Source organism: Vipera berus (genome assembly GCF_964194415.1).
Source record: "Vipera berus genome assembly, chromosome: 3".
Classification (NCBI taxonomy): Eukaryota; Metazoa; Chordata; class Lepidosauria; order Squamata; family Viperidae; genus Vipera; species Vipera berus.
The window spans coordinates 186,978,973-187,006,792 of NC_138204.1; positions in this window are offsets into that span (position 1 = coordinate 186,978,973).

Genomic DNA, 27,820 nt, shown 5'->3' on the forward strand with positions numbered 1-27,820 from the left:
GATGTTCCCGTATGCATCGCTTGCGATGCTTCTCCGTACGGGATAGGGGCCGTCTTAAGCCATCTGGACAAGGACGGCACACAAAGACCAATCGCTTTTTATTCCCGTACACTAACCAAAGCCGAAAGAAACTATGCGCAAATTGACAGGGAGGCTCTAGCTATCGTCGCAGGCATGAAAAAGTTTCACGACTACCTGTATGGAAGACCCTTCACGATCTTCACTGATCATAGACCCCTGTTAGGCATATTTACGTGGGACAAAGCAACCCCCCAAATATTATCCCCTAGAATCCTGCGCTGGTCAACCTTTTTATCAGCATACTCCTACAAGCTGATACACAAGCCGGGTAAAGATCTAGGACACGCCGATTGCCTCAGCAGACTTCCAGTACAAACCGAGGACCCAGACCCGGCCCCCGCAGGGAACATACTGGCGATCTCAGAGCTACCAGAGTGTCCACTCTCAGCAAAGATCATAGCTGCAAACACCGCTAAGGACAAAATCCTTAGCAGGGTCCTGCGCTGGGTCACTGCAGGATGGCCAACTAAATGCCCGGAACCTGACTTCCAGCCCTTTTTTACCAAACAACTAGAATTAACATCCCATCAAGGATGCCTCCTATGGGGAATCAGGGTGGTGATACCAAGCAAGAACATACATCAAACACTAGAAACCCTACACGAAGGACACCCAGGGGTGGTAAAAATGAAGTCCCTCGCTAGGAGCTATGTATGGTGGCCTGGCATTGATAAGGACATAGAAAACCACGTAGGGGGGTGCTACCCATGCCAATTAACAAGAGGAGAGCCTCCCCACGCTCCAGTCCATAAATGGGAGACAACAAAAAACCCATGGTCCCGCATCCATCTAGATTTTGCAGGACCAATTCAGGGACAGAGTTTCTTAGTAATAGTAGATAGCTACTCAAAATAGCTCAAGGTCATTCCCCTCAAGAAAACCACAACAAACTCCACCATACAAGCACTTAGAAGGGTTTTCGCAACACATGGCCTCCCAGACGTCATAGTTTCCGATAACGGACCACAATTCACTTCTCGTGAATTTCAGATATTCGCTATGAGGAACTCTATTAGACTGGTTGTCAACCCTCCCGGCGAGTTTGTCGAACCCGAAGGGCTCGACAGTCGGCCCCTCCTACCAAGGCTCCTCCTGAAAGGCAAGGTAGAGAAGTCAGACAAGCACTAAGGAGAGCAGCAGATCCCCCCCGACCCCCTCCCGAGGGTTTACCAGGGTGCTTCTGGTGGAATGCCTTAACCAATCTAGGGGCCTGAACGTTTGACTCCGCCACCCAGGATGCCTCAGTTATTGGGTATCCTTTCCACAGCACCAGGTATTGCAGTCGCCCTCTCCGCATCCTGGAGTCTAAGACTTCTTGTACCTCATATTGCCCATCACCCACAGGCCCCGGCCCGACTGGCTCCCCCCGAATAGGAACAGGGGCTGGTTTCAGTAAGCTGCCGTGGAACACGGGATGCACTTTGCCTAGAAATTTAGGCAGCCGAAGGCGCACCGTGACCGGATTGACGATGTGGGTTACCTGGAAGGGGCCTATGTACTTAGGGCCCAGCTTTTTACTAGGTATTTGTAATCTCAGGTATTTTGTGGATAAGTACACCCAGTCCCCAACCCCTGGGGTGTAGAACGGTTGGCGCTTCTTATCCGCTTGGGCTTTTACAATACTGGCTTGCTTGTTTAGAGCCTGTTTGGTCGCCGCCCATGCTTTTCTGACTTGTAGCATCCACTCCTGGGGTTGACAAGAGGAGGCCGGCCCCTGGTCACACTCGGGAACAGGAGGGAAATCGTAGCCAGACACCACTGTATACGGTGGGAGACCAGTACTACTGTGCACAGCGTTGTTGTGGGCGATTTCTGCAAACGCCAATAGGTCAGCCCAGTCTGCCTGCTGGTACGAGACATAGCTGCATAGGTATTGCTCCACCGCCGCGTTGGCTCGTTCTGCCGCGCCGTTTGTGCAGGGATGATACCCCGAGCTTAGTCCCTGGGATGACCCGATGAACTGGAGAAATTCACGCCAGAACCTGGCGGTAAATTGTACCCCTCGGTCCGAGATAATACGTCTAGGCGCCCCGTGTAAACGGTACACGTGGGTTATAAAAAGCCAGGCCAGACGCCGGGCCGAGGGTAAGCCCCTTAACGGAACAAAATGGACCTGCTTGGAAAACAGGTCAACTATGGTCCAGATGACGGTGTATCCCCGACTCTCTGGTAGGTCTACGATGAAATCCATCCCGATGTCCTGCCATGGCCGGTAGGGGTCCGCCACCGTCTGTAACAGCCCTGCCGGCTTTCCGGGCTGGGTTTTCGCCATGGCACAGGTGCGGCAGCGCTGGACATACTCTTTGACCTGCCGCCTCATCCCGGGCCACCAGAACTGACGCCTAGCGAGGTGCAGTGTTTTCAGGAACCCGAGGTGGCCGGCCTGCTTGGCATCATGACACCTATAAAGCACAGTGTATCGCAGGGTTTCTGGCACGTATATCTTACTTCCATACCAGGCCAGGTCGTCCCGTCGTGTTAGAAGCCGCGAGTGCTGCCGTAACCAGCCATCTCCCTCCAGGGCCTTTTTCAGCTGCGGTACCAGTTCATCCGCAACCCCGTTCTGTACTGCCTGTACCTTCTCTGGGCCGAGAGGAGGGATAAGAGCTTGCACCACCTCCTCCCGCTGGTTGTCATACTGCGGAAGCCGAGAGAGGGCATCCGCCAGGAAATTCTTCCCCCCTGGGACGTATTTCAGGGTAAACCTAAACCGCCTGAAGTACAGGGCCCACCGTACATGCTTAGGGGCCAACTTACGTGGGGATTGCAGGGCTTCTAGATTCCTATGGTCCGTCCATACTTCGAAGGGCTTTTCTGCCCCCTCTAGAAGATGCCGCCACGTCTCCAACGCCCACCGAACGGCGTAGGCCTCCTTCTCCCAGATAGCCCAGGCGCGTTCGGTGGTTGATAGCTTTTTAGACGCGTAAGCACAGGGTTGCAACGCACCTTTACTGTTGTGCTGCAAAAGGACAGCTCCAACCGCCACGTCGCTAGCATCTACTTGCACGACGTAAGGCGCTGCTGGGTCAGGGTGCAGGAGTATGGGCTCTCGGGTGAACAGACCTTTTAAGGACTCGAAGGCCTGTTGACAGTCTACGGTCCACGATACCCGCATCCCAGGCCGTGGTTTCACCGCCAACGTCTTGGTTTTTAGCAAGTCTGTTAATGGAAGAGCCACTGCAGCAAACGATGGTATAAATTGGCGGTAGAAATTGGCAAACCCCAGGAAGCTCTGCAGCTGCCGTCTGGTCCCCGGGGCTTGCCACTGCAGTATAGCCTCCACTTTCTTTGGATCCATTGCAATCCCGGCTGCCGAGACCCGATAGCCTAAGTAATCCAGTCGAGACGCGTGAAATTCACATTTTGACAATTTCACGTCAACGGTGGTGGGCCCCAGCCCGCAGGCCCTCCCCAAGGACCTGCCGGGCCTCCCAGCCCCTGTGCAACCCCTGGTTGTTGCCAACCCAGTATTCCTGCGGGCACAGCACCCCCCGGTCTTGTTCTACCAGGTCCTGGGGGCCCCAAGTCAGGAGCAGCCGCCGGTCCCGGCGGCGGAAGGCCCGGGACCTGCGGGGTACCAGGAGCCTGCGGGGCCCGGAAGCGGGGACTCGCCAAGCGGAACCGGGTTTGGCTTCTGCGCTCCTGGTCGGCCCTGGTTTGTGCCCATCTACCGGTCTCCAGGTCGCTGTCACTGGGGGTCCACGGCCAAGGTTCTCCAAAATGGTCCCTCAGGATGTCCATCGTGTAGCTGCCAGGAGCCGTGGTGTAGCTCCACTCCTCTCCTCCTTCGTCGGTGGCACGACGCTCTCTCCACTCCCAGAGGGACCCCTTCCCTCTGGACGGTTGGTCCTGTCCAGCCGCTGGCCGACTCAAAACAGGGCTGAGCCACCAATCCCCATGCTTCTCCTGAGCAGCTGGTTCCGAGGCCTCAGCTTCCTTTGGCGCTGGTCCAAGGTCCCGGACCTTAGGCCGAACCACAGGTGGGACCTCTGCCAAGTCCCCCCCCTCAGGAGGCACAGCAACCCCAGCGGGCCCCTCCTCTCCTGCCACAGGCACCCCACCCTGGGTCCCTTCAGCCATGGAGACAGGCAGAAATCAAAGCCCAACAGGAGGAGCGCTGTGCTAATTCAACGCTGACTTACTGTCAACTCCTCGTCTTCGCCGGATTGACAAGCCCACAGGAAAAACCACGACGAAGTACGGATGACTGGAAAGAGTACCTTTAATAGCAGGATCTCTATACCTTAACAAAGTCAGCGTTGAGAGCCACACGCTCTCAACGCACCTTTTATTCTGAATCTGTAACTAGGTAGCAGCCCCACCCCTAGACTCCACCCCTCCCTCGTGCAGACCAGCATCCGCCTGGCCTGCGTAAATACTCCACCCCCCTACTCCTTCAACCCACGCCCAGCTCCCTCCACCGGCACCGTGCTTCCCAGCGTGAAGGTAAGTACAAGCCCACCCCCCTCCCAACAACCTGAGTGTGCTCCCCTCCACCAATGCATCTCCCCGCGCCATCCCCATGACCCCCTGGCAGCCCCCAAGGTCCGGGTGCAGCTGTTCAGCACCCTGCGTCGCTGCCGGCCGTCTCCCTGCTGGCTGCCCCGGCGTAGCCATCCTGCAGCCACTCACGACCGCCCTCAGCCTCCTTTCAGATAGCGGCACGCCCGTGGGTCCGGCGCTCGCCCGCCGGACAGCTGGAGGGTGTGGGCGCGGCTGGACTCTCGGCGTCGCACGGCTGCTCGCCCGCCGGTCAGCTGAGGAGCTTGGGAGCGGCTGGGCCTTCGGCGGCGCGCGGCTGCTTCCCCCCTGGCCAGCTGGCGAGTGTAGGAGCGGCCGGGCATTCGAACGGCTGCTCGCCCGCCGGTCAGCTGGGGGCTTTGGGGCCGGCTGGGCTTTCGGCGGCAAACGGAGCGGCAAACGGAGCGGCTGGGCCTTCGGCGGCGCGCGGCTGCTTCCCCCCCGGCCAGCTGGCGAGTGTAGGAGCGGCTGGGCATTCGCACGGCTGCTCGCCCGCCGGTCAGCTGGGGGCTTTGGGGCCGGCTGGGCTTTCGGCGGCAAACGGCAGCTCGCCCGCCGGACAGCTGGAGGGTGTGGGCGTGGCCGCTGCTGTTGCCGAGGGCTGCGAGCCGAATCCCCCTCCCGGCGAGTTTGTCGAACCCGAAGGGCTCGACACTGGTCACATCAGCGCCATTCCACCCATCGACGAATGGGATGGCAGAGATTATGGTACGATCCACCAAGGAAGCATTAAAAAAGTTTATAAAAGGGGACTGGCACCGACGGCTCAGCCAATTCCTCATGGCCCAACACACCACTCCATGCACCACCACCGGCAAATCACCAGCCGAACTCAGGTGGGGCAGGAGACTAATAACGAGATTAGACAGGCTACACCCCGACAGAGCAGCCACTGACCCAGAACCACCCCCCCACCACGAACCTTCACACCAGGACAAACCGTCTGGGCCAGGAGCTACTCCAGCAGCCACAAATGGGTCCAAGGGGTCATAATATAACAAACCGGACCCATCTCATACCTAGTATACACAAACTCCGAGGGACACCTACGACGACACATCGACCAACTCCGCACCAGAAAGCCGGAAAACACACCCCCACCACCCACAGACCAACAAACCCACCCCACAACCGACGACCCAACTCCACCCGACGAGGTCACAATACCTCCACTACCGCAGGAGGAAGGGGAGCCGGAAAACAGAACGCCACCACGACGCTCCAACCGGACCAGAAGAGCACCTGCCTACCTCCAGGACTACGAATGGGCAGGCAGCAACAATCAACAACTGGGGGGTAGAGGCAATCCAGGGGAAGGGTAAGGGGTGTATTATATGTAATAAGTTATTACTAAATGTTAACGTTGTTAAAAGTTATGAGGTAAAACCGGCTGACAGGAGAACATGCGGGAATTTTGACAGCTGTCAAAATTCCCCAGCAAAGCGCAGGCGCAAACTGGTTGACAGCTCGTGGCTGTCAAAACAACGCGAAACCGCCCAGCCACGAGGAGAGAGCTGTCAGAAGACGCGGAGCCGATTGGAGCAGAGAACCGCAGCGCGAAAAGACTGGCCTCTGATTGGACCAGCCGGCCGGCTGCCGGCTATAAAAGCCGAACCCTCCTGTACCTTCTTGCCTTGTTCTAAATAAACCCTGTTGATGAGCCAGCTGTCACTGAGTGGTCCTTAGCCACTTCAAAGACAGACACTTAATTCTTTTTATCAGTCATTTTTCTGCCCCAAACACTACTTCCAATGTCCTTTTTTCAGGAATCAAACATGATGAAGGTTAATACTTGAAAGGTGAGGGCTGTCTGGAATAAACAGACCCTGGGAAGAACAATGTTTTATATTTCTTTCCCTCTACTGATTCTCACATGGAAAATCACATTAAATACTACTTCAAAAAAGAAAAGAAATAAGGGAAGATACTGTTGCAAGCTGCGTAGAATCATTGTGTTGGTGTGGCACACAAATGTGATTTGCTTATAAACAAATGTAATTGAACATACATATAAAGACAGCTCCTGAGTCAATTGCTAATATTTTAAGAGCTCATTTGCTTTTCTCGAGGACTAAGTATTAATGATTTCTGTCTTTGTGGAGCAGAACTTCCTAAGCCTTATTATTTTTCAGAAGTGTTCACTGGCTTAACAGTATTTGCTATGTGACACATTTAAAAAAAGTGCCAGTTCTGCTTAGGTGTGCATCACGTGAGATCTCGGATGGCTTAAGCATCTTTGTATTGTCTTGTTTGAAGTGGAAACAGAAAGAATTTTGCTGCTCCTAAATCAGAGGAAAGTATTTATAAAGTGGCATGAAGGCAATCTTCATTACACACTAATTTGAAATGTGAGACTTGAATCAGGTTCCTTCAAACTGATTCAGAAACTTGATATATGTATGTGTGCATGCACTACTATTTATTTGCTTTACAAATGTAAATAGGATCTTGGGTGATTTGCACATTCCTATGTGAACAGAAATGATACATGGGTCCTTGAAACCACACCAGAGTACTCTAATGGCTAATTCTGTATTTAATCATACATTCCTAAGGAATTCTAGCAAAGCTGCTGAAGACTCAGTGTTTCCATACAGTAGTAGTGGGAGAGAATGTTTGCCCACAAGTGGCAATGTTTCTCCAGTACCTTTTTTTTAGTTGTCTACCAATCTTCCTTTTATTTTATTTTTAAATAAAAAACCTCTAAAACCTAAGTAAAATTTAAATACAGGTAGTCCTCAAGTTACAGCCGTAATGGAGACTGCCCATTATAGCTGTAAATCCTGATGGTTGTAAAATCTTACTATTCATCCAATTTTGAGACCTTCTTTTACAATGGTTGTTAAGCAAACTTATTGTTTGTTATAGAGCGTTTTTGCCAAAAACCCAACATAAACACTAGTTCTCGGCAAAAATGTTGTCAGTTGCAGTTACGTGACTGCAGGTCGCCACAAATAGGTGTAAATGCAGGCTGCTTGCCAAGAGCTCCAAATGCAATCATGTGACTGAGAGGGCAACTGGCTGAACTTTGTAAGTAGTTGTAAGTAGTTTTTTTGTGGGGGGGTCCATCATAACTTTGAACAGTTGCTAAGTGACTGGTTGTAAATCAGTAACTACCTAGAGCAGGGGTAGGCAACCTCGGCTCTTTTATGACTCATGGACTTCAACTCCTGGGAATTCTGGGAGTTGAAGTCCATGAGTCATAAAAGAGCCGAGGTTGCCTATCCTTGACCTAGAGGAATCTGTCATGTTGCAAAGCACATATACCTCATCATACTATTTGCAAGAATCGAGAGCCACAAGTAGCCATTTGGATGATAGAACATATCCTGGAGAAACTAGTTTGCCTTTCAGTAACTGAATATTTAAGAGTGGCCGTGCCACCCATGACAGCCATTAATTAATAAGTAAATTTTCCCTGACACTTGTGTTCTGCCTGCCATTGAAAAATTACATTTTTCTCAGAATTCCAAAAGTGCTTTTAATTCAAAAAGATTTCCTTGTGCCCTACAATAAAGGACTAATAAAACTGAAGAAGCTGTGTAACTATTGTAAAAATTATATTTGATATTATATTTTTATAATTTCTTAGCATGTATTGATAATCAGCATGCTTTCCCTCTTATTTTTTAATTTAATCATCACAGGAATTAAAATTAATAATATTTCACTAACCTTATCCTCACTGAATTAAACATGGCTTCGGTCTTCAACAGAATACGTAAGTAAAATATAGTTTTCTGTTCAGATAATAAAAAGTAAAAGCCTTATTTTAAGCAACTCCAACAAGACCAAATGACCTGATTCTAAACTTAAGTCACAAATACATGAGAAACCTAATACACTCTATGATATCACTTGCTTTCAGGGATCTTCTTCTAAACAACTTATTAATGAGTCCATTTTTTTTCTTGCAGAAAAATTAGATCTACTAATATTTCCACTAGAGGTTTTCTTGCTCTTACTATTATCAGGATACAGCATGCACTTTGGTAAGCTGAGTTTGTACTTTCTAGTTAAACTTAAATTGAATATTGAAATATAATTTGCATAATTACCTAAGCAGTACTTGCATTTCAGAGAAACATTTATGATCGACATTGCCAAATGCTACCATTGCACATGTCAGACAGACTCTTGAGATTTTTCATATACTCTTTTCCCTATTTGGTATTTTAGCTGTTATAGTTTATTTTGTTTCTTTCAACAGTGCTGTTAATCACAATTTCTAATTTTCTTTCACAACTGGGATTTGACAGAGATTTTCTTTCACCTTGAAAAATTGTATGTAGTCAAGAATTCCTATGTTATATTCTCATAGACTGGACATAACTTTCTGTTGGAAAGTGCATTGTTTTCGGCCAGGCTGCTTTCCTCTGAAGGATTACTTTAAAATTTGATTTTTCTCTTGGTACTGAAAGTTTATAAACAAAAATGCTTGCTAAATTATGATTTCTTCTATCACAAGTCTTCATGATTCAATTCAAAACACATCTGAGTTAATTCAATAAGTAGTGGACCAGGAAATGCTAATGGAAATGCTGTTAATTTTTATCTCTGAAATATATTTCCAGTAATCCATTTTGAAATGTTATTTATATTTTTATAGTACACAATTTATAATCATTCTAGAATATTTTCAACCTCCCTAAGTGAGACTGTCTAGGTAATGCATCATACACAAAATATGAGAGTAGAACCATGTGGAATAATTAAGTTTGGAAGAAATTAAGAAGAGGTTTGGAAGAAGTTAAGAAGAAGTTGGGTGGAGGAGCAAAGTAGCTAAGCCCTTGCTGATTGGACCCTAACGGCGCGCAAATCATATAAGTAAAAATCAAAAATAGTGGTGGTACATTCAGGGCAAGTGCATCAGAGATTCCTTTCATCTCAGCATGTCTGGCTTAGATCAGTGCAACACTTGTTTTGCAGATGACTTTTGCAGCACTCCTTTCAAACTGGGAAACTATCCTATCTGTACACAAATCACTAGTCTTCAAGGACAGATTATTTATCTAGGGTCTGTAATCTGTGCTCTTCAGGCAGAAATTAGGTTTTCAGTTCAGGCCTTCTACTCTACTGAGCCTCCGTGCTGTCAGGCCCCTCTACTGCAAAGATCCTGCAGGAGAAGGGCAGTGTGGACAACAGTGGGATCTGGCAGGGTGAGACCTGTGAACCATAAACCCAAAGCTTTCGCTGTGTCCCTGCATAACAGATACAGTGCCCTTGCTGGCCTTAATAGGGACATTAAAGAAACAGGTCAAGGTAGTTGTGATGATAACTCAAATAAGCCGGGGACCATGGTCCGAGATGAACTTGATTTTGACAGGGAGAAGTGCAAATCAGGTAGAAGTGCAAATCAGGGAGAAGTGCAAATCAGTCATGCAGGAAGAGAAAGGTACCCAAAAAGAGAAGCCACCTTCTGGTTGGTGATTCAACTATAAGGGATGTAAATTTAGGAAAGGATACAGAGGTTTCAAAAGAGGTCAGGTGTCTTCCAGGTGCTACTGCCAGTAGGGACAAGAAGCATATTTTCAAAATAGTCAGCAATGCCAGCAATGACTGTGATGTGGATGCTATTGTACATCTTGGCACTAACAATCTGTCCCAAAAGGATGTACTCTGTGTGCAGAATGATTTCCAGAGCCTGGGGCAGGAACTCAGCAGAATAGGCTGTAGGATCACTTTTTCAGAGGTCTTACCAGTGTATAAGGAGCAAAATGGAAAAGGCCAACGTATAGCAGAATTTAGTATGTGGCTAAAGGAGTGGTGTAAAGGAGAAGGCTTTGGTTATATTAGTCACGATGTCTGTAGCTGGTCCAATGAAAAAAACGTACAAAAGAGTTGGTCTGCATCCATCCAAGAAAGGGACTGAGTTACTTGGCAATAAATTCACAGCTTTTCTGGAGGAATATTTAAACTAAACAATGGGGACAGTGAATTAATTGATACAGAACATCACTGTCCCCAGCAATCTAAGAAAATAGGGGAACTCAGGCACCACACAAGTTATGTAGCAAGTAAACACAGGGTCAGTCATAAAGGACTCAAATGTCTATACACCAACGCGCAGAGTATGAACAGTAAGCAGGGTGAACTAGAAATTCAGGTAAATGAGGGCAGATATGATATTGTTGCCATTACAGAAACATGGTGGGACGAAACCCACAAATGGAACACACAGCTAGAGGGATTTAAATTATTTAAAAGAAACAGACTAAACAAAAGAGGAGGTGGAGTTGCTCTCTATATAAGAAATAACTTTATCTCTTCAGAAATAGAGCACAACAATGATGAAAACTGTAAACTTGAATGCATTTGGGTCAATATAAAAGGGGGAAAAATGACATTGCCATAGGTGTATACTATAGGCCGCCCAACCAAGCAGAGGAAATAGATGAACTTTTTGCTAGTCAGCTAACTAAGGTATGTAGGAACCATATCACAAAAGTAATGGGGGACTTTAATTACCCTGATATCAACTAGGAGACAAACTGCACCAAGTGGAAGATCAAACAGATTCCTGACAAACCTAGCAGACAACTTTCTCTCCCAAAAAGTAGAGAAGGGAACTAGGGGATTAGCCATATTGGATTTAATTCTCACTAACAGAGATGAAATGATACAAGGTGTCGAAGCCACAGGAACCTTGGGGGGAAGCGATCATGCAATATTGGAATTCAATATTCTGGAAGCACAAGCAATAGAACACAGTCAAACTAGAATCTTGGACTTTAAAAGAGTTAATTTCAATAAACTTAGAGAGACCTTGGGAAAAATTCCATGGATGAGAATCCTAAAGGGGAAAACAACTCAAGAAGCTTGGGAAATTTTGAAAAGTGAGATAATAAAGGCCCAGTCTAGCACAATACCAACAAAGAAGAAAAATAACAGCTTTCAAAAGAAACCAGCATGGCTGCATAAAGAACTCTCTGATAAATTGAAAGATAAAAAGGACAAGTATAAGAAGTGGAAAGAGGGGCACATAACTAAGGCAGAATATCATCAAATAGCCCGTGCCTGCAAAGGTGAAGTGAGGGAAGCTAAGGCTCAAAATAAACTAAGGCTTGCGACCAAAGTCAACAATTGGGAATTGGGTATGTGTATTTTAACGAAGAGAAGGATGAGGGGTGACATGATAGCAGTGTTCCAATATCTCAGGGGCTGCCACAAAGAAGAGGGGGTCAAGCTATTCTCCAAAGCACCTGAAAGCAGGACAAGAAGCAATGGATGGAAACTAATCAAGGAGAGAAGCAATCTAGAACTAAGGAGAAACTTCCTGCAGTTAGAACAATTAACCAGTGGAACAACCTGCCTCCAGAAGTGGTGAATGCTCCAACACTGGAAGTTTTTAAGAAGACTGGACAGCCATTTGTCTGAAATGGTATAGGACAGTGATGGCAAACCTTTTAGAGACCAAGTGCCCAAAATGCAGCCCAAAACCCACTTATGTATCGTTGGGTGCCGGGTGGGCGTGGCCCATTGGGTGGGCATGGCTGTAGTGGTAACAGCAAACTGGGTGGGACTAAAATGTTCAATCAATCAGTTCCAACTTTATGAGATCTTTTTTTCCCTGCGAGAAGTTGAAATTGATTGATTGATCCTTTATTTTTTTTTGCACATGGTGGCAGAGGCCTAAAGCTAGAAGGTTTTATAAAACCCAGCTGAAGGCCTAGGACTGGGGCAATGGCACGCTTGCCCACAGAGAGGGCTGTGCATGCTACCTGTGGCATGCGTGCCATAGGTTCGCCACCACAGGTATAGGGTTTCCTGCCTGAGCAGGGGGTTGGACTAGATGACCTCCAAGGTCCCTTCCAACTTATTATTATTATTATTAAATCAATAATACTTATCTAAGGGAAATATTATCCATTGTTTAAGCTTTCTTGGGTAGAAAAGGAGAATAGACATTTCCATAGAAATAAAATACTGCAGCTAATTTGGTTTCTGGATGTATTATATAAAAGATGTAGCAGCAAAAATGTGCAACTAATTTGTTTTGCCAGGACTAATATATTGCTTGTGAAAAATCTGAATTCACTCATTCATTTGCAACAAATACATTATTTTGGTTGCGACTGCATTAATTGATATAAGGGTTATATAAACCATTGTGCAATTCAACAAACAAATATTCATTATTATGACCCTCCTACTAGATGATTGGCTAGTCTCTTGCAGATCTATGATGAGTCCCAGACATAAGAGAGAGTCTGGAGATAAACTCTTTAATATACCTATCGTTGAGAAAGTAGCTTCTTTCTCATTTGTCTCCTGTCTGCAACATATTTGGGATAAGCTTTAGTATTCAAAAGGGGAATATGTCTTTGTGTTGTGAATAAGAGAGGAGTTAGAATTATAAGGCATTGTTACACACCATTCATTCATTAAATTTGAATGACTGCCCACTTGCTATGTGATTCTGACCCTGAGTTGATATAATGTTGACTTCATATCTTGTTGTTTCATTGTCTCCAGGCTTGTTTTCAGTTCAATTATTTATCAAACTGTGCATACTGCTTTCTCTCACTCATTCCCAAAGGGATATGAGAGGACATTGTAGTATGACATGTTCCTTCTATTAGCACTTCCTATTTTCATCCCAGTTCTAGCACAACAAACATTTTCTGTTTTTTCCCCTGACATCTTGCTCAATTATACGATGGATGTGCAACATACTTCAGAGTCCCCTGTGTTTCCCTATTTGCAAAGTAAAATCAATAACAAGTTTATGGAGAGATTTGTGTCTTTCAAGAAAGAGTATTACAAAGGACTCACCCTCTCCATAGATAGCTCTTCATTCACTCAGATGCTCGTGAGTATATCTGTAGAGGGTTTAAGTTGCTACTAAATTTTGGGAAAGTTAAAAAAAATCACTGGGGACAGACAGACAATTCTGAGACTGTAGACCTTCTCCATCCACATTTTGAGAGAGAGATAGTTATAATGCAGAAAATCTGAGCAAAGAATTAACAGTACTGTTTGGTGGTTGATATATATATTATATATATCATTCAGATAGCTTACGATTCAGCATAGAACAATTGTCTATGGCTGCTTACATCTTAAAAAAACTGCATGCTCTTGAGTGTGTGGAAAAGTGTGGAAAGACACAGCATGAATATTATGCTTTGCCTTGGGGAAGCACATGTGGGAGAAGGATGCTACCTCCTAATAAGGAAAATATGGTGCTACTGATACAGTCTCCACAATTTACAAAATAACTCCATAGACTTGTTCATGAATGGAGAGAAGGTGATTAGGAGAGTCATAACACATAATATCTTGCCCTCTTTGCTAATGAATGATGGCCTTAAAACATTATGCTGGCACTTCTCTGAATAGCTGGATTTTGGTTTTCTTCTGACTCCATGGCTATGCATCTTAATGATAAATCTTGACAATGTTCCTAATAGATTATGAATGGTTTGGAAGAATTGGTCTTCTAAACTGCATCACCACCATTGACTAATAGCACACCCCTGTTTATGATCCATCTGATCAATGTCATGCATTTTATAACAGGACAAAAGTTATACTCTGCTGCAAAGCATGACTGATTGCTCAGGATGCTTCACTGATGTGGAACTTGTCTATAGCAGAATCACCATGCTGCACAATTTTCATTCTTTTGCCATCTGTCAAGTAGGGATTCTGGCCTTTTTACATGTTTTAACCCAATTATAACACTGGGAAATATTCAGGAGTCCCCACTTTTTCTTGTTAATGTGGTATATAAGTTGTAGCTAAAGCTTTTGGCAAGAAAAAGGTGAATTGAGTTTTTAACCCCTGCCACACTATGATGGAAAATGCAGTTAAGAAGGTAAGTGCCTCTTAAGATAATTTGCCTCACAATAGACAAATTAAAATATGATTGTTGCTGTAAGTGTCTGCTTTTGCTAAATATCCATGAGAGCAGAGGTTATGTTTGTTATCTTCTGTTGCCCTTTGCAACTAAGGAAAATTATAACTATCTCTCTTTTCTGTAATACTTGAACTAGAGTTAGTGACTTAGGTGCCCCTTTGGGATGAACAGGTGTAATTTTTATCACTAAATATATTTGAACTAGCTTGCAATCTAAATGAGGCACTGGCAACATGCACTATTCCAGCAGTTCCAACCTTTTGGGCATCAGGAACCGGTTCCATGGAGAAAGGTTTTTTCCAGGGACCAGAAGGGAGTGTGCTTTTGCATGCTGCCTGCATTCTGCGGATGGGGCTTTGCTTGTTTGCATGGACCGGTCAACTGACTGGAGGTTGGGGACCCCTGCATGATCCAATCTTGAATAGGCTATTATGTTGTATTTGAAAAGCCATATAAAATTTTGGTTTTACTTTGACTTCACCTTATGTCTTTAGGATTTTCTTTCCTTTTAGTGGAGAGGGTTTAGGAGAATCTGGAACCATTTTGGGGCTGTTGGTACAAGAGGCCATACACTTGTTATTAGAGTTAATGGATTTTCTTTGTAAAGAATAATATGATAGTAAAGTAAAACAAATAAAAAATAGAGCTAATGTGCAGGGTTGGTATCCTAGCACTCATAAGGATTTCCTCAGAATCAATAGGTTGGGCCAGATCATCATCCATAGCATCCCTTTACCTGGTAAGTAAACTGTCAATATAGAAAGTTGCTGATGTAGTGAGTTCCAGAACTGATGATCAGTACAAGTCAAAATCCTGAAGTTTAAAGGCTGAGTTTCACTAAATGAGGGACCCTTATCTGGATAGTCCTGGGAGTAGGCAATGGAGCTGCATGATTTGCAGGAGGTTTCAATCACATTGTGAATTGTGTGGCACTACTGTATACAATTTTTGTATAATTCTAATAGTTATTTTCCCTTGTGTGTTTTGTGCAAGGTGGCAGTTGCAAAGCATGAGCTACTTCGAAATCACATAAGGCTTTTCTTCTATTGGTCTTCAGTATGTTGTCCATAATTTATTTTTGCCTTGGCTATTTCCATTTAATCAGAGATGCACAAAGAGCATAGCAGATGCTGAAGGAGCAACATTGAAGGAGGAGGGTTCCTTCTGGAGAAAAAGAGGAATTAACATGAGTGATATACTGGCTTGTTAACCGAGGAAGCAAGTGGCAGTGAGGAAGGGATGAGATATTGATATTGGGAGATACCTCAGATTGAGTAGATAGGAGAGCTGAGAAAAGGTGGGTGGGTAGAATGAGTAGATAGGAGAGATGCTAAGAGGAAGCACGCTGAAAAGGAAGGAGAGCAGGCTGTGTGATCTGCCAGACTTGGGGGATACATCAGAGACAGAGCACAAAGACTTTTTCAGGACAGGATGGTGCTTTGTGTTTTCTGTGCAAATTTTCCTGCCCATACAAGCATTCAGAAGTAATTGCAAGAAGACAGACAAACTGTGTTCACTTGCTTTTAGTAGGCTAATTGGTGTGAGCATAGGGAAACAAGTTTCATGGCATAGAGTTAGTAGATCTGGCCAACCTAATCTTGGTATAAACATACTCCAGCAGCTTCATTTTCTTTTATTGTGTCCTCTGATGTTGCCTTCATGTCATTCCTAGCCCATATCTGATGTAGCTTAAGGTTCTCCTTTGCTGTCCTTGATTTTAAATGACTGTTTTTCGTCTTATCCCAATACAGTTTTGCCAGTGAGCATTTGGTTATTGGCATCTGCCCAGCTATTGTTGACTATTTGGTATTAATAATAATAATAATAAGTTGGAAGCGACCTTGGAGGTCATCTAGTCTAACCCCCTGCTCAGGCAGGAAACCCTATACCATTTCAGGCAAATGGCTGTCCAGTCTCCTCTTAAAAACCTCCAGTGTTGGAGCATTCACCACCTCTGGAGGCAGGTTGTTCCACTGGTTGTTCAGTATTCAGTATTGTTTTAGGCACACATCCTCTCATCTGAGCATTGCCTTCCAGTTTTATGTAAACATAATTTCTGCTATAATATCAGTTTGGTGATATGCTGACCTGCCTCACAATAATAACAGAACAATATTCTTCCTACTATATTGGACACTAATTTTGTATCATACTGCTGCTCCTTGGCAAACTAATCAGAGCGATCCTTCTTTTAATGGCAAGCTCAGCTGAATAAGACTCGCAGGTACAAATGCAACAGTTTGGAGGGGCAAGAGAACCTTTTAGACCTGTGCCCTACATTTGAAATATTATTGACTTATTGGTTAGTTTCCTCCTTGGCATCTGGTTTCATGTTATCCATGCAAGCTACATAAATTCCGCCTGTATTTTCCAAATGACTTTGCTTCCCTCTTATCTTCTTTCTGCATATAATCTATTATACAACTAAGAAAAATTAGTGCTTCTGAGTGTGGATGTTTGCATGAATCAGCAGAGCTTGCACTAAGTCAATGATACCTTGTCTACCCAAGGGAGCCGATATTCACAGCTTTATAGTGTTTTGTTTTTTATTTTCCTTCTCCCTGATCCCTGGCAGATTAGAGTGCAATAGATAAATGGCCCAATGAGTAGATCTGAAAACATTATATTGTGCTTGCATAGCAATTTATGTAACTCAGAGTGCAAGAAAGAGCAAACATGAATGCTATCTATTAAAGGCATAAGGCAGGAGTAATCCCAGTACACTGAGAATGTTGCCATTTCAGCTGGTATTAACAGAAGCTCTTTAACCTTTTGCTTCTCCTTTAAAGCAGCAAATTTCTTCACGCTGAACTGAGTCTCCATTTGACCCAGAAAGGAATTGCCCCATAGAAGTGATCAGGAAAAAAACTCCTTATCTCAAGCATATAATAATAATAATAATAATAATAATAATAATAATAATAATAATAATAATAATAATAATAATAATAATAATAATAATAATAATAATATAATAACAACAACAACAACAACAATAATGATGATGTTGGAAGGGACCTTGGAGGCCATCTAGTCCAACCCCCTGCTAAGGCAGGAAACCATATACCATTTCAGACAAATGGCTGTCCAGTTTCTTCTTAAAAACTTCTAGTGTTGGAGAATTCACAGCTTCTGGAGGAAGGTTGTTCCACTGATTAATTGTTCTAATTGGCAGAAAGTTTCTCCTTAGTTCTAGGTTGCTTCTCTCTTTGGTTAGTTTCCATCCATTGCTTCTTGTCTTGCCTTCAGGTGCTTTGGAGAATAGCTTGACTTTGTGGCAGCCCCTGAGATATTGGAACACTGCTATCATGTCACCGCTTGTCCTTCTCTACATTAAACTAGACATACCCAATTCCAGCAACCGTTCCTTGTATGTTTTAGCCTCCAGTCTCCTGATCATCTTTGTTGCTCTTCTCTGTACTCTTTCTAGAATCTCAACATCTTTTTTTACATCGTGGTGACCAAAACTGGATGCAGTATTCCAAGTGTGGCCTCATCAAGGCACTGTAAAGTGGTATTAACACTTCATGTGATCCTGATTCTATCCCTCTGTTAATGCAGCCTAGCACTGTGTTGGCTTTTTGGCCAGCTGCAGCACACTGCTGGCTCATATTGAAGTGATTGTCCACTAGGATTCCAAGATACCTCTCACAGTTGCTACTATTGAGCAAGGTACCAATTATACTATACTTGTGCATTTGGTTTTTCTTGCCTAAATATAGAACCTTACTTTTTTCACCACTGAATTTCATTTTGTTAGATAGCGCCCAGTGTTCAGGTCTGTCGAGATCCTTCTGTATCTTAAGCCTATCTTCTGGAGTGTTGGATATTCCTGCCAGCTTGGTGGCATCTGCAAATTTGATGAGTTTCCCATCTATCCCCTCATCCATATCATTAATGAAGATATTGAAGAGCACTGGGCCCAGAACAGAGCTCTGAGGCACTTAGATATCTTAGTGTTTCAGTTGAGTAGTTTTGCACAAATAAAACACTGATGAGGAATTCAGTTTCTTGGTGATTTAAATGTATATAATAGCAATAGAGGTGGGTCTGAAGACAGAGTCTAGAAGCAAGTGCCATGCCCTGGAGAGTAATAGGAAACTTTGGATAATATTTTCTTTCTAGTTCCATGTCTTTCATATTCTCTAATTGTAATGCAATGGGATCTTTAGAAAAAGAGTTTTCACATAGAGCTTTCTCAGTCCTGCCCAGAGTACTTACATCTCTACAAGCACAGCACCACCATTGCATTGGTTCAGAAGGGGGGAGGAAGCAACCTTATCTAATTCTAACACTAATCAATGATTTAGTGGGTCAGCTAATGACAACTCATTGTATGTTGTTTCTTGCCAGGAGCTGGACAACCTGCTCTTCCTGTTTCCTGTATTTATTTAGACAAGCAACAAAATATTTTATTGATACATGAATACATATTAGGCCATTGTACAGAGGCTGGGGACACGGTGGCTCAGTGGGTTAGGACGCTGAGCTTGTCGATCAGAAGGTCGGCAGTTTGGCGGGTCGAATCCCGAGTGCCGTGTAACAGAGTGAGCGCCTGTTACTCGTCCCAGCTTCTGCCAACCTAGCAGTTCGAAAGCACGTAAAAATGCAAGTAGAAAAATAGGGACCACTCCGGTGGGAAGGTAACAGCGTTCCGTGCGCCTTTGGCGTCTAGTCATGCCGGCCACATGACCACGGAGACGTCCTCGGACAAACGCTGGCTCTTCGGCTTTGAAACGGAGATGAGCACCGGCCCCTAGAGTCGGAAACGACTAGCACGCATGTGCGGGGGAACCTTTACCTTTACCTTACAGAGGCTGGACTAAAGTGTGGCTTGATAAGAAAGCTCAAACACCTCAAACAAAGTGTTAGTAATGTTATATAGGAATAATGCAGTTTCCCACCTTTTTTGGATACATAACCATCTTTTTGTCTCTTTACCCTGCACCCTGTTTGATTGAAAAAGAATTCTGGTGGGTAAGGGCTGCAGGAACATTTCCAGTGACACAACTGAAATTCTCAATTGGGAGGGCGGGAGAGAGAGAGGTGATTTAGGATGCAGGTTTAAATGACCTTTTTTACTCTTTGTTTCATCCCCCAAATCATTCTATCATCCTATAGGTTATTCTGCTATAGGATGAAGACAAGAAAATTTGTTTGGGTTAATACCCCATGTTAAATCATAATAGAGTTTATTTTCGGTTTGATGGAATGCCTGAAGTGAGCCATTATACATTATAAACTATAGCTTAGCAAGATACATGATTGACATAATAGCTTGTTCAACAATGGCTTAAGGCAAAAAGAGCCTTTTTGACAATAAAAGGGCTTTGAATTTTACATTCTGCTCAGTGACTGCTAAAGGGCAAACAAAGAAAAAAAAACTTTTTATGTGAGATTGGAAGAGAGAAGTTTTTGACCTTTGTGCTATTCTCTCTATTCAAGAGAAATTTAAAAAGGTAAAGGTAAAGGTTCCCCCGCACATGCGTGCTAGTCGTTTCAAACTCTAGGGGCCGGTGCTCATCTCCGTTTCAAAGCCGAAGAGCCAGCACTTGTCATGTGGCCTGCATGACTAGACGCCAAAGGCGCACGGAACGCTGTTACCTTCCCACCGTAGTGGTCCCTATTTTTCTACTTGCATTTTTACGTGCTTTCGAACTGCTAGGTGGGCAGAAGCTGGGACGAGTAACAGGCACTCCCTCTGTTATGCGGCACTCGGGATTTGACCCGCCAAACTGCCAACCTTCTGATCGACAAGCTCAGCATCTTAACCCACTGAGCCACCGCGTCCCTAAGAGAAATTTACCACTCCATATTTGTATTAACCAGAACATGTTTTTCCATAGTTAACTGTGGTAAACTGAGTTTACATGATTATACTGTGGCTATCAGATCTGTAGTCTGGGGTTATGCAGAAATACAAACCCACTCTCATATTTTTACTAGAATATTTTCTTTCTTGTTTGCTCAGCTAAAGGTGAGCTCTGCTGTCTAGGATCTTCATCTATTACTAACTCATTAGTTGCCTATCAAAACAATCATGCATGGCCTAAGACTAATTGAAAGACAAAAAAGTCTGAAATGTTACAATGTCACATGTTGCCAGCCAACAGAAGAAGTGCCTATGTTCCCGGGACAAACAGCTTTTTGGCAATAATGAGATGCAATGTATTCCTATTTAAATAATGAAATCCATATTATGGCCCTGTGTGTACTGTCTTAGAAGCCTAGAAGCAAGCAAGAAAAATAAAGGAGGCTAGGGAAGGCACAGCCTGATGATGATCTTGGCATCAAGAGCAAATTAAATGGAAAGATTCACTTTATAGTTTTCATATTTAAAATACTTGCATAAGAGAGTGATAGGCTGCAGTGAAATCCTAATGGGAGCAGGAGGGAAAGCAAACTGCTCTATTTATCACATTCTAATCATTTCAAGGCTTAGCAAAACTAGCTGCCATCCAAATGAATGCCTAGTAACTTGTCAAAAGGATGGAGAATTTGAAGTAGTGTGGCATTATCCTATCTGTATTGAAATGTGGTTAGTTTTATCATGTCAAGTTCTTTGACATTCTGCTTTGTGTCTGTGTGCTGCCTGTCACTCAGAGAACCACCACATCAGGCAGGATCTTCATGACTCAGTGCATCAAAATGAGTGAACGTGAAAAAGATACAGACCAAAAAAGCCTCTTTGAATGGACTGGATTTCATTACTGCACAGCCCTGTTCAAATGCAGATTGTGACAAGGGATATTTCTTTGCTGCAACCTCATCTGGAGAATATGATCTTTGCATTTTCAGGCATGTAGTACTGAATAGGGAGGGGAAATATTGGGATCATCTTCATATATGTGTGCAGAAAGCATCTCTTCTGCAAGGAGCAGCCACCGATTTGGTCGTAACATGACCATGTTCAATCACAGCTTTCCTTGGGTTAAAGTGGGAATTTGAAATCTGATCCGGAATGATTTCTTGTTGACTTATGTTATAAATACTAATTTTATAATGCAGCTTTGTCTTTTATTTTGCTGGTGTATTTGCAATGGCTGTATTCACAAGGGCGTGGCATATACTCAGCTTGCAAGTGTATTTTAGATGCATTTCAGGGACTGCATTTTACAAGCCAGTGAATACAAGTGGGTGGAGCCATTGTATCTTAGCACAGGGTAGACATTACCTCAGACACAGGATGCTTGAGGGATCCTCTCTTTCTAGTGCAAGACTTTTGGTGCATGTTTTCATGTTACCTCTCCTGCTAGCATTGCTGTATAAGTTTAATGATTTTATAATACATTATTTATTTTTTCGGCATAGAGAAAATACAAACTGAAATTTGTTCTTTATATAACATTCCTTTCAAGATAGGTCCTTGAACCTTCAAAAGCTACTGTTCAATTCTTTTTGTTTCACAGTGTGAAAATCCTTGCTCTTTTGAATACCTGAATGTCTTCTGAATAATGTCTTCTTGATCATCCTGTTCATCTTTCCTAAGTTAAAAAAAATAATGAATGTTGGATGAAATGCAGTAGCATTCACCTTCCTCTTATTCTTTTGGCATCTGTGAATTTGCAGTTTTGGAATATTTATTACTTGCAGATAATAAACAGAATGTTGCAATCATATTAAAATGTGTCATTCAAAAGGATTATGGGTTACTGAAAGGTTGTGGTAACTTATGGCACCTTGATACTAGTTGCAAGTCAAGTTGAAGAACTATAATTGTACCTACACATTTAGTTATCCAGAATTTCTTTTTTTTAGGTATGTATCCATCATGGAATATTCTGCTTGCTCATAGGCACAAAATCAATAGGTATTTTACACCAGGATAAAAAAGTTACTCACATTTCATTCTACAATCAAAAAGTAGCTGTCATAAAAACTTTCATAACCAGTTACAGTGTATGCTTTATGGATAGAAAATAGACATTGTTTTTGGCAGCTGACCACATCTGGAACAGCAAAGGGACTTCGCATTCTGGAATAATCATCCCTAAAAAAATGACCAATTGCCTCCAAAATAGCTAAATTGCCACATTCCTAGAGAAAAAGTATGACAGAATATCAGGAATGTTTCATTACTGGGCACATCCATACTTTGTAGGTAATGTCTCATCAGATTTTAGTACATATTCATTCCTGGTAATCTAGAAAGCTAAACAAGGTTATCTGGGGTTAGTACTAGGACAGGAAACTAGGAAAGGCAAATAAATACATAATGTACCCTGGAAAATAAATAAAAAACATCATCATGAAAAAAGACAATGGCATGAATTTGTTCATGAATTTGTTCATATAAGTCACCAAGAATCAAAGTTGACTTTTAGTGTCTTTAGTGACTAACTCAACGTGGGCTGTGTAGGGTAGAGCTCAGCTACAGTGTTTTATATGATGTTCTTTAAAGATTTTGAGAAAAAAATTACTAGAGCTGGTACTACTACTATTTCCAAGAATGCTTTCAACCAGGTCCTGTGTTGATACCCTACAAATATTTGTAATGCATTTATAGGGAACTTTCAGTTTGCCTAGAATGCAAAGTTACATTACATTCCTTAAACAACTTGTGTTGCTTTTTTATTAGATTAGGCTTTCCATTATTTCCCAAAATTAATTAGGTTTATGGGAAATTGGAATTTACAATATGGAAAGTAATGATAATTATTTTGTTGGCCATCCATGAAAAGTAAAAAAATATAATAAATTGTCTAAATTTTGTACCAATGGCTTCTTACTTCAAGTAGGATACAAAATTTAGCAATAAATTATTATTATTATGTATTGCTTTTGTAAATCATAACCTGACCTGTGTGTATTTGTAAAAAATAATAAGTAATAAATCATATATATATATGTATGTATATATGTATGTATATATATATATATATATATATATATATATATATATATATATATATATATATATATATATATATATATATATATATATATATATGTGTGTGTGTGTGTGTGTGTGTGTGTGTGTGTGTGTGTGTGTGTGTGTAAATTACTAACAAAGAATTAAGGGAGACTAAGATGCATTTCTGACTCTTTAGTCTTCATCAGTCAGTCATTCCCTTCTGAGATTCGAACCTGGGCTGATTGCATATTAGGCAGTTTTTTACCTCTTGAGCCACAGGATCTCTCTCGCTCTCTGTTAGCTTTCTGCAAGGGGAGATATGAGTCAAATGTTAACTATTTAGATTACCTTGCTAGGCCCCAAACATGGGGCAAATCTTTATTTCCTGTTTTCAGCCTTATCTCAAAGGCCATCGAAAAGGCTGTAGTCACACCGGACAGTGCATATATTTGTGTAAATTACTAACAAAGAATTAAGGGAGACTAAGATGCATTTCTGACTCTTTAGTCTTCATCAGTCAGTCATACCCTTCTGAGATTCGAACCTGGGCTGATTGCATATTAGGCAGTTTTTTACCTCTTGAGCCACAGGATTTCTCTCGCTCTCTGTTAGCTTTCTGCAAGGGGAGATATGAGTCAAATGTTAACTATTTAGATTACCTTGCTAGGCCCCAAACATGGGGCAAATCTTTATTTCCTGTTTTCAGCCTTATCTCAAAGGCCATCGAACAGGCTGTAGTCACACCGGACAGTTCATATATTTGTGTAAATTACTAACAAAGAATTAAGGGAGACTAAGATGCATTTCTGACTCTTTAGTCTTCATCAGTCAGTCATACCCAGTCATATATATATATGTATATATGTATACAGTCAGCCATACCCTTCTGAGATTTGAACCTGGGCCGACTGCGTCTTAAGCAGTTGTTTTAACCCCTAGGCCACAGGCTCTGATCCACAGGCAGTGGTCACAGTAGTGACAGCTCATATTTGTGTAATTTTTTGGGGGGATTGCTAACAAAGAATTAAGGGAGACTGATATGCATTTCAAACTTATTTGTTTTCATCAGTCAGCCATACCCTTCTGAGATTTGAAGCTGGGCTGATTGCACATTAGGCAGTTGTTTTTAACCTCTAGGCCACAGGCTCTTTCTCACTTTGTTAGCTGAGAAGCAAGGGAGATATGTGTTAAATGTTTGTTAAATATTTAGATTACCTTGCTAGGCCCCAAACATGGGACAAATCTTTATTGCCTGTTTAAGCCTAAACCAAGGCCGTTCACAGACAGTGGTCACAGTAGTGACAAAGAATTAAGGGAGACTGATATACATTTCAAACTTATATGTTCTCATCAGGAAACAGGATGAAACAGGAAATAAAGATTTGTCCCATGTTTGGGGCCTAGCAAGGTAATCTAAATACTTAACAGACATTTAACGCGCACACACACACACACACACACACACACACACACACACACACATATATTAACAAAGAAACGAACACTGGGATAGAATTAAAAACTAAAACAGTTTTTATTGCTAAAAAATCAAGCTTTCATTGGCCAACTGCCAACGTCGTCAGGATGGAGATGCTGGGTGGGGAGATTCCATTTATACTGTTGGTGTCTCCACTCTGCTCATGGAGCGCGCTCAGATCTGTTTGTTGAGGTCTGCTGTATTTCTTTGAGTTGTCGCGCACCCGTTTTTGGGATGTATTTGTCTCTGGGAATCTGTTGTTAAAAGTGAATTGTTTATAGCTCCATGTGTTGTAGCCATAGCTCTGGTCATTGTCCGTGTTCTTATGCCAGGGATCTTAAATGGTTGTTGCTCTTCTTCCTTGTGTTCGACATTGCAGAGTGGTTGTGTGCTGGTGCATCATTGCATCAAATCCAAGATTGTATGTGTATACAATCTTTATATATATATAAAATTATACACACACACACATACACACATACACACACACACACACACACACACACACACATATATATATACATACACACACACACACACACACACACATACATACATACACACATACATATACACACACATACACACACACATCCTGATTTTATATATATAGCTTGATTTTATGTTTACAAATTGCTTAGACTACTTGATACTATGCATATTGTTTATTCTTAATTTTATTAATTTAATGGGAGATTTGATTTGATGAATGCATAGATTTGCAATTTATGACGAAAAAGCGCTTGATATTTTCAGGAAATAGGAACATTTCAGGTGCTCTCATGTTATGAAAGCAAAAATAGCTGCATGCTATTTACAATAATTAAGAATTTGTTTTCCTCCCAGTTAGTATCCTTTCTTCTAAAATTTAGGCATATTATGTAATTGCGTTATAATTGAGCACAATTCACCAAATAAAATTAAAGATAAAGCTGGTAATCAGGGATCCTTCTCTCATCAGAGAAAAGTTAGTTGAGGTGCATTTTATAATTAGTTTACTGATATGCACTCAAGAACAAGTGAAACCAAATTAAAATGATATTTCCCTTTCATCACTTGGCAGGAGAACATTTGGAATTTATTTGCATCATGTAACAATAGTGATCATTACCATGATCATAGGGCAACTCTTGGAAAATTGAATGTTTATAAGGACATAAAAGAGAGGCGGATGAAAGAAAATGAAATAAATGTGACCCAATTTCAAGGTCAGCTTTGAAGCAAGCCCAAACCTATTGATTTTTGTTGTTGTTGTTTATATACAGTGGATATAATTGAACTGTCAACAGCTACCATACGAGCTTGTTAAATTGGTTGCACTATTTTTAATTTGCAGACAAGGAGCACAAATGTAAAATCAAATGACATGCAGTAAGCACTGGAAATTATCGAAGTGAAACCATGGGTATATAGAAGTACTTGCAGAGGCAATCCTGCTTTTTATTTTTCTATTTTTCTATGATACGACTGATTAATAGCATACTTATATAGTACTTTCTGAAATTATAAACTGGAGGGGGGCATATATTTATTTGTTCTTAACTTTTTAATGCCATGGATAAAAGACTGTCTGGTGATACTTAATAGAACCCTTGTTAATCCAAATTCACAGACACCCCCCCTCCCGGAACCCACTGAGAGATCTATGGAGCCCAAGTCTAAGAGCTGTAGTAAGGGCTCTGCTTTGTGGACTAACTCCTGCTCTAAGGGTTAAGAGAATTGTGCCGATAACATATTAGCATTGGAAAAGTAAATGAGATTGACATAACTGTCTTTAGTCTAATGCCTATCTCAGTTTATTTTATCAAGCTACCATGACTTAACACTACCAAAATGAGTTTCTATTGATTTTGGATGTGTACCCTTGACAGAAATAGTCCGAGGTTCACATGCACCATGTGAGAAGGTTGCCTGTTTCCTAAGCTACCTTTACCCAGCATGAGGCTGAGGCACTAATGTTTCCCTAAGATCACTAAAACAAGATAACTTGAGCATGATATGAAGTGATGTGGTTCACATGTAGGTAATCCTCGACTTACAACCACAATTGAACCCAAAATTTCAATTGCAGAGCAAGTCAGTTGTTAAGTGAGTTTTGCCCCATTTTATGAATTTTTGCCACAGTTTTGTTAAGTGATTCACAACAGTTGTTAAGTGAATCATGCAGTCCTTAGGGTTAAGGTTAGGTTTCACCCATTGACTTTGTTTGTTGGAAACTGGCTGGGAAAGGTACAAATGGGGATCACATGATCCAAGAACAATGCAGCTGTTATAAATATATGCCAGTTGTCAAGCACCCAAATTTTGATCACATGACTGTGGGGATGGTGCAATGGTCATAAGTGTGAAAACCAGTCATAAGTTACTTTTTTCAGTGCTTGTAACTGTGAATGATGATTAAACAAAGCAGTGGTGGGATTCATCCAGTTCACACCACTTTGGCAGAAGTGATAGCTAATTTTTTGTTGCCCAGACCCAGAATGGACTTCCGGAAGCGGCATCCACACAGAGAACCGGTTGTTCACATATTTGAATCCCACCACTGATTATAAGTAAAAAACTTGCTGTTATCTTGATTTTTACTGTTACAGCAAGACAGCTCCTACTCCTTTTGGTGTGTACATGATGGGATCACAGAAACACTTAATTGGGCCAGTGGCGGGTTTAGTCTGTTGTGTGAACACCAATACTCAATGATCAATAAGCAGGAGAAGGGTCACTGAGCAAGTAAACAGAGAAAGCATATATGAGTTTTGTGTATGACTTCAGCTGAGGGAAGAAGAAAATATAGAATGTAAAAGGGAGTAGACTGCTGACTAATTGTTACTGTTGACTGCTTTCTGAGTACCATTGATTTTCAAATGTGTTGCTGATTTCTGCTGTTTGTCCATTGTGAGTGATTGGAGCATTGTTTACTTCTCACCTAATTGAGGCAGTTTGAAGGGATATATAAGGAAGCCAGTTTGGAGTAAATATGGAAAGGTACAGATACTCTCAGTTTGAACCTGATCCTTGGTATCCATCT